Below are 13,159 nucleotides of genomic sequence, written 5' to 3'. Positions count from 1 at the left end.
TTTTGATGTAGAAGGAATATGTACAAGAGGATGGTGATAGGTGTCTTTGGATTAGGGTCTAAAACCTGGATGACCAAAGGGAAAAAACCCCGGTGGGAAAAAAAATGCCTTTGGTATACACTCTTATTGGAGTCGGGTAGTTGAAGGTGAAGTACATGTTCATGAAAGGTGAGTGCTTGGGTGAAACACGGAAAGAGTGCCTGATGCAAGTGCCAATTATGGGACACTCTATATGCATATGAGAAATTTTTCAACAAAAGCATGCAATGTGAAAGAAGGAGCATTAGGCAAAATTTGGACTCACAAAGGGGCCCTTTAAGGAGTTTGACTTTACCTCTCTCTATCAAAACGGGCGCATGGATAATTTTTTGCAAACAAACTCCAAATTTGGCGGAGGTTTGACAGTTAGAATGTCATCTTCAAGCTCTATCTACTGATATATAGCACGCCATGAGATTCCTCATATTTTAGAAGATTCTTTTTTTGATTCACCTATGATGTGACAACTCTGTCGGAATCTAAGTGAATCAAAAAAATAATCTTCTACAATATGATGAATCTCATGGAGTGCTATATATCAACAGATAGAGCTTGAAGAGGACATTCTAACTGTCAAACCTCCGCCAACTTTGGAGTTTGTTTGCAAAAATTTATCCATGCGCCCGTTTTGGTAGAGAGAGGTAAAGTCAAACTCCTTCAAGGGCCCCTTTGTGAGTCCAAATTTTGCCTAATGATGATGGGTGTTACGAGGAATAAATGTAGCACATGTGACATCAAAAGATGTCTCAATAGCTTCCACCTTTCCAAGAAGGGTTTTTGATGTAGAAGTTTCTCCACTCGTATCTCACTGTGCTTAGTACGTGATTGTCTTTTGGACCTTCTCCTTCACTTCACCAAACTTAAGTACTTAGACTTCGACTCTTTTGCTCACCTATACCAGCATGAGCGACACAACATAAATATGATCAACTCTTCCAGCTTGAGCAGTACCTAGAATAGCTAAGACGCTTATACCACAGAGAATATTACTTGAAGCTTTGGGACTAACACCTCACTCATCTTGTGGCGTAGCTACTCGACTCTGACTTGTATGACTTGTCGGTTGCATGTTGACACTACTTTGTGACAAGTTCTTCGGCTGTTGTAGTGGCTGCTGAGACATACTTCGTGAAGTTTCATCGTTTTCCTGTACCTTCTTCTCTTTGTAGTGCTCAGGCGTCTCGTCAGTCTTTTCTTCATGTGGATTAAGGATTTTTTTATGTTTTTTCTTAATAATAAACAAAGAAAATCTTAAAACAACTCAACAAAAGAAAAATCACTCAAATAGAAATCTACATGCTATGTACACTATACACATGTCCCTAGGGGCTCATATATGGATTTTGTCCCCATACTCCTCTGTAACACTACTATGAGGGCATATACTCTAAATTTCGTCAAAAATTATCACAATAAAATGCAAAAATTCAATGCATCTCACAAAACATTGCCCTCTAATAGTTATAATATTACGTCCGCATTCAGAATGCCTCCCCCCTTCCTATTTGGAGACATCCTTTACGACAGGGTATCGCAAAGGGTATGTGTTGTGCTTGGGCAAAAAGTTGTGCCTATGCGGGCCTTGTAATGTAGCCGTATTATGCATACACAGTCAATGCATGGAAAAGATTTATGTTGTGCAAGATGTGGGTATAAGCAATTTTCTTATTGGCATTTGCTGGCGAGGCTTCCTATTCTAAGCAATGTAATGGTCTTTGAAGCTCCTGTATCGTTGCTTGATTAAAGCGACTTGTCTCTTCTAGCTGTACTGTAATCGTAGGAAGAATTGTAAGAATTCAAGCGGCGATGCATTGACAACAGTTTTGTTGTTCTTCTTTGGGACCCATTTCTTTGCGAATTTTGGTTGTTTTGTTGCTGGCTCTCGTTTGGGAACCCATACTTGCCCGTGCTTTGTTTGTGTGTGAAGAGACTTCTTTGGGATCCACCTTTTTGTTATGTGAGTTGACAGTGGTCTTTGCTTCAGCCCTTGTACGCTTGGTTGGTGACGGGATTCAGGCTTTGAAAGTTGATATTGTGGTTGTTTTGGAATCCAAATGAATTCCAGACTTTTTTGTGCTTGAATCAACTTCTTTGGAGCCCAAACCTGAGTTGTGAAAGCTTGCGACTTTGTGATATTCTTACCCATTCGTGCACGCTTTCCCTGTTTTTGTTTTGGTGTTGGATCTTGTGATTTTCCATTAGAGATCTTTGTCTTCTTGATCCATATCTGTTTTTGGCCGATCTGGCTTTTTGGTATCCAGATTTGTCGAGCTTTTTGGCTTTGACTTGTTGTTATGTTCTTTTGACATGTCATGGTTGTTGCTGAAGGGGTTGGTGATAGTGATGGTCTAAGTTGATGATAGGGGATGTCGTAAGATTCATCACTATCGCTACTATCCTGAGCAAGGTTGACTTATTGTACTTTCCCTTGACTTTTTGGTTGGTAGTGGAAAGTTACTATCTGTTTGCTCATGGGTGGTAGTTTCTTGGAGGACTTTTCTAGCCCATTGATTAGAGCATTGTTAGCTTGTTGCTCTGGTCATATGCCTCCTAGCTGAGTATTTGCATCCTTATTAGGAGCCATGTATGAGGATTCTTGTGGTGGCTGTGTCTTCACCAAGGACTTTGGAATCCACTTTTGATGCACTTTATTCGTGTAGCGATGACATTGATTCCTGGGTCGTTGATCTTCTTGAAGCTCGAAGTGTTCTACAGAGTCATAGAACTCGTCGTCTTCTTCATCTTTTGATTCTCCACATTTCTTTGTTTGCTCCTTATGTCGAGAGCTTGTTGATGTCTGGTTCTCTTCTTTTTCTTGGATTACACTCACTGCAAAATAAGGAACGACATCATAGCCATTTTCATCACAAAACTTTATTGTGGGAGCATCCTCCACGGCGCACACATCCAGAGTAGCCAAGATGTGTTCCCATCCAAAAGGCTCTAACTCTTCTTCAAGAAATGGTTCTGGGATATATTCCATATCCTCTATAACCCGTTCTAGGATACATTCCTCACGTTTAAAGCTACCACATTGTGAAGCTCCACACATCCACAGGTCTTTAGGCTTACCTAACCAAGCTGGAAGTTCTGATCCTACTACTGTGGCGGAATCAAACTCCTCAATCGGTGCTCTCGTCACATCCCTATAGCTATGGTCCCTCAAGTTTACCTTTGTTATGGTTTCCATATGTCTCAGGTATATATGGTCTTAACCCCAATCTTGGAACATTTTCAATTGTCGAATGAATGGTCTTCCCAGAATGATTTCATAGTTGTTCTTCTTGCCAAAGTCAACAACAGCAAAAGTGTGTTCATATTCAATGCCATAAGAAGTAACAAGTACTTTTTCTAGCAGTCCTAGGGGCTTTTCCTTGTGTCCGTCTGCAAGCTGCAGGGTCATTCGTGTGGATCTCAAGGCAGGTTTTCCCCATTTTTTCCAAACCTCTTTGGTTGCAATGGCCACACCAGCTCTACTGTCAAGGATTGCCATGGTTTTTACACCATTGAATTCCACAGGAAGGGTGGTGTTTCCATCTTCTCCCTCCTAATACTCGCCTACCTTGTTTAATGGAACTGGCCTAGTATTTAGTTGAGGCATTTCAAGCTCTTTGATGCCTTCCTCGATTTGAGTCATTGGGGTTTTTACACCAAATTTCTTTAGACATTTACCCACATTAGCCCACATGTTTGGTCTTATTCTGAGAAACTCAGCTAACATTATTGTACAGGTGACTGGGGTAGATAGAATATCTACTAGCCCCTTTGAATCGATGGCCTTGTTGGGAGACAGTCTCTCTGATGGGACTGCAACCACATCTGACTTGGTCTCGTACTCTCCCATGTAGGACGGTAGTGTTCTTAGCGAATGGGGTTGACTATCCATAGATTGTACAGATCCTTTGTCGCCCCAACATGATCGCACGTCTAGATTCATTTGAGATCCAATCTCAAATTCCTCTATTGGTGGTAGAAACACTCCTCGTTCATCACAAGTCTTGTCTACTCATCTTCTTATGTCATCGGCTTCATTGGCCTCTCTGTCTTGTTTCCACAATTCGTCAAAACCATCTATCTCTTTACAATCCTCAGGTATAGCTTGGTGAAATGCCTCGGAAGAGTTATCCGTGGTATTCAATACTATTCCTGGTTCTATTGCTGGGTCTTTGAGGTTTGTTCTATGCTCATGACTAGAATCTGGCTCTTTTAGTTCCTGGTTTGGTGGGATTACTTGTGTAGGCATGACACGGATCACATCCTCAGGTTTTGCAACTGGTGGTTCTAGTAAAGATTGGGCTGTTTGAATCATTTTCCTGCACATTTCCAACCTTTGCTTTTCTAATTCCGCATAGGGATATGTCATCCCCCTCTATTCTTGGGTTTGTTTTTTTTTGAGCCTCGCACCATAGGCTTTCAAAAGGGCATCTAGTGTCTCATTAACCTTCTCTGCCAGCACAGATCCTCCTGAACTAGCACTTCTCGGTTTCTCATCCGTGGATAGTTCTTCTAGAGGTTTAACCATTTGTGTAAGAGAAGGTGCCTCCTTTTCCTCATGTTGTTTTATCTTCTCCTCAGCTTCGGTAAGCTTCTCAGCTAGGGATTTTTGCTCTCGTTCCCTTCGTGCTTTCATCCTAGTCTTTCTAGCTTTCCAACTATTTCGTTTGCCCTTGGTTTTTTGACTAGGTGCATTGGTCTTTGGTCCATCATCTTTCTTTGGACTCGTGTCACTTTCCATGTTCTTTGTCTCTGGATTCTCATCAGCTTTATTTTGGGCTTGTGCTCTCGTGACCACTTGAACTGGTACGGCATTTTCATTTTCTGAGCTACTAGATAACTGAACAACCCCTAATACATTTGTCGTGCTTTTCCTGATTTGGTTTGGTTTTTTAGGGCAATCGGGGATCAAGTGAGTGATGCCACACTCAAGACAATAGGCATTTACTTCAGTGATCTCCATATGAGGACATTGTTTGACCAAGTGGTTGTCACGACTTTTGTGACAATCTATCTCTGGTTGAGGAGATTCTTTTAGCATTTCCTCTTGGCTATAAGAAAGCTTTGACCTAGATAAGCTGCTATTTGCAATGAATCGCAATGTCCTTTCGTCCATTTCATACCTTCTTTCTTTAGACTGAAACCCAGGAGGTGGAGGTTGTACTGGCCTCACCACTCCATGTGTTTTTCTCACATTTTGTTGCTCCAAAGGGTAGTACTCACTTTCGTTGCTATACCACATTGTAGCTGGTACTGGAATTGGTTTATTTGATGCTTCAATCATGGGCATGTATCTCATGTCTACTGGCATTCTAGCACCTGGCAGCGGAGGTTGTTGTCCTAAGACAAGCTATGGCCTTAAAACTCCTACTGGTCCTGGCGCATTCCCCGTAATGTATCTAGGTGGAGCAGGTGCTTCTGGAACATGTTGTACATACCTCTCCCTAGAATTTTCAATGCTATAATATCACTCTTCCCCCATATGGTTCGTCCGTTTTCTCTCAATTTCACACCACTTCGGCTCTCCCAAATCAGACCTTACAAGAGGAATCAACCTCTTGACCAAGTCGTCGATAAGCTTTTCTTGATCAATAGGTGCCGTTGGCTTGGCAATGGACTCACTTATCTATGAAGCACTGTGCTGAGAGGATGTGTCATCTCCTTGACTCTTTAAGTCCTTTTCTTTGTATGCCTCACAGTTATCCACTAGATAAAGAGCTTCTTTGATCAACTCGTTTAGCGTCATCCTCCTTATCATATGCAGATCCTTCTGAAGGCCCGCATGTCTCATTCCCTGGATAAAGATCAACATAAGTCGTGATTGTGTAGGTAACTCCGCTCTCGGACAGAGCTTAACATATCTCTTGAGTCGTAATGATGCTTTGCGTACTGATTCATCCTCTTTCTGTTTGAATCTATGGATTTGGGACACCGTGTTGTGAGCAATGCCTTTTGGCAAGAATTCTTCAATAAACTCCTCAAACAGCTCATCTAGGGTCTCAAAATCCCATATTTCCACCGAGTCGAACCAAGTAGCTGCATCATCTTCTAGAGTCAATCCAAATCCTGCAAACTGTGTCGCAAAATCTGAAACTTCCTCTGCTCTAATCACTCTTCTAAAAGCCGCTACATGATCTCTCGGATCTTCATCTCCGGAGTATTTTCTGTTTACCCATTTCTGGACTTGGGATGGTCTAACTTGTCGATTGTCTACAAGTCTAACCAGAGACTCTCCCAATCCTTCTCTCGTTATCGCTCTTGAAGGGAATCCTGGTGGCTCTCTTCTTGGAACTCCTATAGGAATTCTCGTGTTTGGTGGAGGCATTTGTGGTCCTTCATTGACCAAATATCCGCCTCTTTCTAGTACAGTCTGTGGATTTGTGCTTTCTACAACTCTGTATTCGCGTCCATACTTGTCGACAACTATAGATCTCCATTGACAGTCGACTCCGTATGTGTAGACATATAAGAGCTTGTAATCCGTTATCTCTTCTAGGTATGGATCTGAGCACTTATAAAGATTGACCTCATTGTCGTCAATGTATCTATATAGTCCTTCACTCTCATGACCAATCATCCAAACTCTCCCAACAAGATGGGTCTTTATCAATTGCAAGTTTGGAAGATCCATTGTGGGAGGATATTCCTCTATCGTCGGGATCGCCAAGCTTGTGTAAGCTGCGTTTGAATCTAGGGTAGACATGATTTCTGGGCTTAAGAGATTTTTCTTGGTTTAAGTAGACTTATTCCACTGTGTTCAAGCGCTTTGGTTAGGGAAAGTCGAAACTATGTCCAAAACCGCAACCGTTTCATCACAATTCTTGCAAATTGTTGCTTTTAGACACCCCTGACTTCCGGATGAATTTTGAGGCCTCAAACGATGTTTTTTTTCAAAGTTGAACTACATGGTTGCTGTAGGCATGCATTAGTTCAAGTTTTTCTCTAGGATCTGTAGAGCCGCTCTCAGGCTACGTTTTGATATAAAAACTTTTCCGATCCGATACCGTTTGTGAAAGTTATGGCCAAAACAGTGAATTGTAGTTTAGTATGGTCAAAATTACAGCTGGACCCTAAAGTTGGCCTAGAGACATTCTACGCGTATTTAACAAAATTGGACCCTAAAGTTGGCCTAGAGACATTCTACGCATATTTGGCTCAGAATTAAACAAAATTTGGTCCACAGACTCCCCTTAAGTCCAGCAACACAATGGTATGCTCAGATTTTAATTTGGACCTAAAAATGGCCTTGAGACATCCTACGCGTAGGATGTTTTTTTGCTCAGAATGACTTGAAATTTTCACCCCAGCTTCTCCTTGATGTGTTGATCACAGTTGTGTGCTCATAGGTTGGTTTGGAGTCCTAAATCAAGCTGGAGACATCCTACGCGTAGGATGTATTTTTGCTCTGTTTCAGCTCAAACTTGCACTGTAGCTTCCCCTTGATGTGCTAAACTCACAACTCTTTTTACTTTTTGATTCTGACACCTATAGGCTGGTCAAATGATCCAGAATCTGTTCCAAAAGCCTGATGTCTGTCCTGATGAATTCCTAAGTCAAATCAACTCCAATTTGGACCAAAATTGACTAAGAGGCTTGCCTAAGGCTATATGACAGCATGGTATGGTCATAGTAAAATTTTGGTTTCAGAATTATGCCTTAGACATACTACGCGTAGGATGTCTAACTGCTCAGAATTACCCCAAATTTGAACCACATACTCTCCTTAAGGTGCTGATCACAGTGGTATGCTCAAAATTCAGTTTGGAGTGAAAAATAAACACATATGACATCTTATGCCCCAGACTTGTCCCACAGCTTCCCCTTGATGTCAGTAACCCAGTGGTATGCTTAGATTTTGGTTTGGATTTCAAAAGTCCCAATTTTTAGCTATTCTTGCCTTTTTTAGTCAAAAGTGCTAAAGTCCGCTTTAAACCCAATTTTCTCACCCAAATGAGCTGAAATTTATCACATGCACTCAATACAACATTTAGAAGATGTGTTTGAAGTCACCCTATGGTTTGGTCTCAAAAATTATGCCTTGGGCATAATTAGGGTAGGATGTCTAGCAATTCTCGTCTTTACTTTGATCTGTCAAAATTTGGTCTAATTTCCACTTTCCAGGTGAAAATAGGGTAAAACCTACCTTCTGAACACACTGGTCAACTCAGAATTTCAAAATTTCCACCAGATCACCTTGTAGACATCCTAGGCGTAGGATGTCTACTGCTGATTTTTTGAGACTAAAGTGTCCCTGATGCTTCCTTATGCTCTCAGCAAGTGCAAGTATGCTTCACAATTGCAAAAACATGCAAAAAACACTCAATTTAAGCCTTTTCTAAAATTTTATGTTTTCTGACTCCGCCTTTTGGCTTTTGGTCAACAAAAATAGGGAAAAAACACCCAAGTCAATATGTTACTAGGGTAAAACCTACCCTCTGAACCCACTGGTGCACTCAAAATTTTCAAATTTGGTCTCCAGAACCCCCTTGAGACATCCTACGCGTAGGATGTCTATGTTTACAGAATTGCAGGTTTTCTTCACAGAACCCTTGAATATGCTGTTTTATATGCACAGCATCAGTCAGTCATACAAAAATGTCCACAAAATCTTGTTTGATGCATTTTTACCCTCAAAAGCACACTTTTTGGTGATTTCAAATGCAATCAGGCACTTTAGCAAATAATTCAGTGTTGAATAGCTCTAGATCAGAATCAGATCACTTACCTAAAGCTACTCCTACAAATCATATGGGGTTTTGCATCTATGAGTAGAAAAATGCTTCACTGCCATACACGGACTAATAAACACTTTTATCACCTCACAAATCACTCGACCACCAACAACTACTCTAATCCACAGATCCTAACTAACCTATCTAGTCGCAGACCCTCGGCAAGACACGCGCTTCCTGGCTATCCACTTGATCGCGGAATATCCCCTTCCAGATCCACTTAAGAAAAACGCTTTCTTTAGCCGAAACTAAATCAAGAAACCATCACACGAGTGTTAGTAGGAAACCTACTTAGGTCCTTGTGTCCGCGGCAGTGGCGCCAATGTTGGACGGGAAGTTACTCACACACCCATGAAGTGCATGCAAACACTACCAATGTTGGACGGGAAGTTACTCACACACCATCCCCTCACTAGGATACACCTGTCCCTAAGCTTCTACACTCAAAATCCTCACTCAAAACCCATCTGCGGAAAATGCGTAGGATGACAGAGCCAAATTTTGAAAGTGCCCGAAACTGAAATTTATGAGTACCTATGCGTAGCTTATGTCGCCACGATTCTATAGACTACTAGCACGCAGAAAACAGACATCGTTTGATACACTTACGGACACAAATAGCTCGTAGATGCGTCGGCGTGTGTGCTTCGTCTCGCGGGGAATGCTTGGCGTTGTCGCGTAGCTCTCCTCGGGCCTACCGCAATGGTGCAGTCGCATCTCCAATGTGTTGAGCGAGCCGGGCGTAGCGAGAGGATGAAGCTTACGCTCACTCTCTTTCTCTCTCACACACAGTAGACGGCAGCGCTAAAACTTGATTATGAAAAAAGTCTTCTTTACAAAATGACCTAGGTACCTTATATACTAAGGCTACCTTAGGTTTAACCAAAAATAGGGTTGAAAGGGTCAAATGGCTTTGTATTTACAATCTGGAAGTGCCATTGCACCCCGGCTTCTGAAACTAGAATAACTACTCATTACAAATGACGTTTATATCCATAATCCGCAGCATTTCATAACTCGCAAAATATAAGACTTTGGTACGAAACTTGAGTTATGTTGTGTTGTTGACCTAGCGGTCAACAGTCTTAGATGCACCAGATGTCCATTTAAAGTAAGAATTGGTAAGTAGGTGCATCAAAGATCCACCACTTGGCCATTATAACAAAGGCTTGAAGTGTAGAGACGATTGTTGGTGTCACATAGATCCACCAGTTGGCCATTCTAATCATGTCCTAAAGTTAGGTGCATTCGCCACTTGGTGATCATAACACTGGTAATTTTACACAATGTCTGTGGGATGAGTAGATCCTAGATCCACCACTTGGCCATTTAGACTAAGAACTGGGAAGTAGGTGCATCAAATATCCACCACTTGGCCAATATAACAAAGGCTTGAAATGTGGGTCCAAGTGTTGGTATCTCCTAGATCCACCACTTGGTCATTATAGCCATGTCTTAAAGGTAGGTGCATTCAACACTTGTGCATCATAACACTTGTAGTTTTACACAATGTTGGTGGGATGAGTAGATCTTAGATCCACCACTTGGCCATTTAGACTATGAATTGGGAAGTAGGTTTGAAGCCCACCATTGTCCAAACATATGCTCTAGTGAAGTATAGAGATCCACAAGGTTTACCACTCGTCCAGGCTAAGCTCTATTGAAGGATAGATATCCACAAGGTCCACCACTTGTCCAAGCTAATCTTCATTACATCATACAGAGCTAAAAGGTCCAACCAGAGCACATAGATCCAAAGTGTCCTCAATCTAAAGTATGCATGGAAAATTGATGCAAGGTCCACCGCTTCTTCAACCGAAGCTCCTTTGAAGCATTGAGCGTCACTTCATTGAAGAATAGGGTGCTATAATGTTCATCACCTATTCAAGATAATCTCTATTGAAGCATTGAGTGATAGAAGGTCCTCAATTTAAGCTAAGTATGGAGAAATGATGGAACATCCATCACTTGTTCAAGCTTAAGCTATATTGAAGCATAGAGAGCCACAAGGTCCACCACGTGTCCAACCTAATCTCCATTGTGTCATAAATACTTACAAGGTCCATAATATAATATATGCATGGAGAAATATTGCAAGGTGCACCATTTATCAAAGCCTAAGCTCTATTGAAGCATAGAGATTCACAAGGTTCACCACTTGTTTAAGCTAAGCTTTATTCTAGCTTACAGACCCACTCTATTGTAGAATAGAGATCTAGAAGGTCAACCACTTGTCCAAGCTAGTATCCATTGAAGAATAGAGAGCCACAAGGTCCACAATATAATTTAAGAATGAAGAATGGATGCAAGGTTCCACCACTTGTCTAAGAAAAGTCCCATTAAATCATAAAAAGAAACAAGCTCTATGACTTATCCAAGAAAAGGTCCATTCAAGAATAGAGAGATGCAAGGTCCATAGTCTATGTTAGCATGGAAGAAAAATGCATGGGTCCAAGCCCCATCAAAGAATAGAGAGCCAGAAGTTCCACCATTGTTCAAGCTAAGCTCATTTGAACAATATAGATGCACAAGATCCTTAGTCTAAGCTGAAATGATGCACTGTCTATCATTGAAGGCAAAATCTATCATTGAAGCAAAAAGAGTGACAATCTTAGAAACTTCTGCAAGCTAAGATGTATTATTGACGCAGAGATATCCACAAGGTCCACCACTTGTCCACGCTAAGATTCATTAAAGTATAGAAAACCACAAGGTCTACAATATAAGCTAGGCATGGGGAATTGATGCAAGGTCCACCACTTGTCCAATGTAAGCTACGTGGAGCATAGAGAGCCACAAGGATCATAGTCTAAGCTAAGCATGGAGAATCAATGCAAGGTCCACCACATGTACAACCTATCATTGGCTATTATATCTAGCAGCATGGCTTGCTTGGTTTCTAGATCCACCACTTATCTGACCTAAATTAAAAGTTTCCCGCTTGGATTCAAATTTTCTCGCTTGTATTCAAAATTCAAAATTTATCGCCTAAATTAAAAATATCCTGCTTCAATTCAAAATTTTCTACTTGAGGGAGATGTTATAGCATTAGAGCAAGGTCCACCACTTGTCCAACCTCAATCTATAACCTTCTTTCTATTGAGAACCAATCTTATTTCATCCCAATAGTAGGTAAATTTTCATTTCATGTATTATCTATGAGCCTCTCCTAGTTTCAACTATCATGTTCATTAGAAACCTCAGTAAGCTACGTTACCTTTGTTGAGAAATTAAAAAAGGAATCACATTTACAAAGGCGTTAGACAGAAAGCAGAAAAATATCAAAGAAAGCAACTTCACTGGAAGACACAAGTAAGTCAACTATTGAAATTTACATGCTTATGTACAAAAAGAAATTCTATGTATATGTATGTATGTCATGTATAAGAATATGTAATTGTATGTTCTGTATGTATAGCACCATGAGATAGTACACATTTCTACCATAAATATACATAAACATATGTACCTACATACATAGGCAAAGCAAACACACTACCAGTCATATTCAAAACATGCATACACTACATTATTACCAATGGATGTACATACAGAAGTAGGCCAAATAGAGCGAGAATTAGAAATTTGTATTTTGTGTATATGTATGTGTGAGAGAGATAGAGTATCTATGTAAATATGTATGATTTGGTGTGTATGTGGGTCTTTATGGGAGCAAGGAAGGTGAAGAACATGAAGTAAAGGAATTTTCATCATGTTTATGTGTGGGTTGTGTATGTGTGCAAAACATCCATGTATATGTCTGTGTAAGAAAGCAACACAGAGAAAGAGAACCATTTTGGTTTCTTGGAGAGCAAAACATAAAGACAGAAACCTGATGTAGATGGAGAGTGAGTGAGAGAGAGTGAGAGAGAGAGAGAGAGAGAGGGAGATGAAATGCACCTTGTCAAATGCTTTCAATTTACACAGTCCCTATTTTCTACTTTCTGTGAAGTCGAAGCCTTGATTGTGATTGCCTTTGTTGTCCCTCTTTTGAATGCGATGTTGCCCCTATCGTGCTGCGCACAACCTGTTTTGCATGCACAATGGTTTCCTTGTGTGCGTGAGCAAGAAATCCCTCTTTGCATGCAAGAACTAATCTCCCTTGTTTTGTCTGTGTTTCTCTTGGTTCGCTGTGTGTTTTTCTGGTAGGGTTATCTAAAATTCCACGTGTACTTTAAACCTTAAAACTCACTAGACCTTTTGAGTGATTTGATTTCGTTTTGAGAAAATTTGGCATACTGTACAAGTAAAAATTCATGTTAAAAAGAGGTAAAACCTCATTGATTTTTTACATTAAAAACTTCTTGTCTAAAAAAAAAAGGCGTGGGACGTCGCCCCTTGACCCCGCTTGGGGCGCTGCCCCAAACCTCGCGGGGGCTGCCGCCCCTCGATCC

Source organism: Adiantum capillus-veneris, chromosome 29, assembly GCF_014529385.1.
Source record: "Adiantum capillus-veneris isolate H3 chromosome 29, ASM1452938v2, whole genome shotgun sequence".
Lineage (NCBI taxonomy): Eukaryota > Viridiplantae > Streptophyta > Polypodiopsida > Polypodiales > Pteridaceae > Adiantum > Adiantum capillus-veneris.
Note: the sequence above shows the minus strand (reverse complement) of the source record.